We start from the raw sequence: 1,775 nt of genomic DNA on the forward strand, positions 1-1,775 counted from the left end.
AGGACGAAGCTTCGTCCCGGTTCATCGGACCGTTTAAGGTTGTGGCCAAGCGGGGCCTAGCGCATACGCTGAACCTCCCAACACGGATGCCCACCCACCCGGTGTTTTACGTGGGCTTGCTCAAGCCGTACCGGCATTCGGCGCAAGTGAAAGCAGAAGTGTTGGCGCCGGAGCGGATCCCACCAAGTTGCTGAGCACGGAGTGCAACAATCTCCATTTCTGATGGCGCTAAGCGCACCACCGTCACATGCAGCGACGCATTCGCCTTCTCCAAGGCCACGAGTCGCTCCGACAAAGTGCGGTAGTCCTCAAAGTGAGGCAGCTGGCGCACAACATTCTTCAAATTGTCAAGAGCGTCCTCACAGCGATATGCTACTTCAGCATGACGCTCAGCGGAGCTCCTATCACGAAGGACCTCGTCCTCAAGGGCTCGAAGAGATCACGAGTCACCGCCCGCCACCGACTCTTCTCGATGAGCACTGAGACGTCCCTATCACGTTGAACGTCTGTTGAGACGACGTCGTCACCAGGGTCAAACCCGAAATCTGGTGAAGTGGCGGGGATTTCTCGACTCCGAAAACTCGTGAGAGTTTGAGGCGCCACTTCGGCAAAACTGCCTAGTCGCCGTAGACGCTTTTGATCAGAAAGATCAGGACGTCCCGCGTCATCAGACGCCCCACGCTTCCCGGCAATAGCCAGGGAAGTAGATAGGCCATGAGCTGAGTTCAAGCAGTAACTCTGAGCTCTTGCGGTCGCTGACCCAGAGCTCGCGGGAGCATTAAGGGTTAACCCAATCGTCGCAGGGCGACAATTCGAAGGAAGTCGACGGCGTGCCTTGAGTTTGGCAAACTCAAATCGGAGGTGTCGCTTAACAAGCACGTCCACTTCCTTGTGGCCCAACTGTAGGTTATACAGTGAGGAAAGGTTTTGGTGCCGTTGCACCCATCGCTTCAAAGAGCGCTTCGTCATCTGTAGCGCTTTCGCCAGGAGCGAGCACTACAGGTATTATCCGCATTGCGGGTACATAAGAGCCACCTCGTTGAGCACTCGAACGAATGCGATAAGCATCCAGCGGAAAAACCAAGAAACGAGCTCGAAGGGTTTTCCGTTTGGCAAGCTCATCGCCGTTCCGGCCGGGGGCCCTATGATGTGGACGCGTAACGATCGAGTTACCGCAGCCTTCGCTTCCACAGCGGGATCCGCTGGGCGAAAGCCATATTCCACATGAGGGCCATTGACCAGCCGTGAAAGGGCGCGCTTTATAGCCGCATTATGGGCAGCTTCCAGCTGCCGCCTCTGTGCCCCGTCGAGTTAATTGGCGATCACACCACGTCCCTCGGGTGACGAGAATCAAGGAAACGGACATGGGCTCCGTTTCCTCGAGCAGGGCTCGTAACACGCCGCTGGCGCAGCTCGCCTTCCTCGTCATCCCATGCGGGAAATGGAGTGTCAGACTCGTAGTCGACCACATCCTCAACGAGGTCACTTTTTTGATAGCGTGCGCGGAGCGCGACGCTTGGGCTCATCGAGCCTAGGATATACACCCCCTGTTGCCGCGGACGCACTGTCCGACATTGCACTGCGTGCGAGAGACAAAGTTGGGCTCTGCTTGTGTCCGCTGTCGGAATTAGCGAAATTTCGGGACTTCAGTGTCGTCGACTCAGGGCTCATTGAGCACGGAAGTTGTTTTGTTCCAACAAACCAAGTTGCAGTGTCCAGCGGACACGCGAGCCTCGTTGAGGCAATAATCGATTGGAACTGTAAATGTTCTCAAT

This window comes from Plasmopara halstedii, assembly GCF_900000015.1.
Source record: "Plasmopara halstedii genome assembly, contig: Scaffold_110, whole genome shotgun sequence".
Taxonomy (NCBI): domain Eukaryota; phylum Oomycota; class Peronosporomycetes; order Peronosporales; family Peronosporaceae; genus Plasmopara; species Plasmopara halstedii.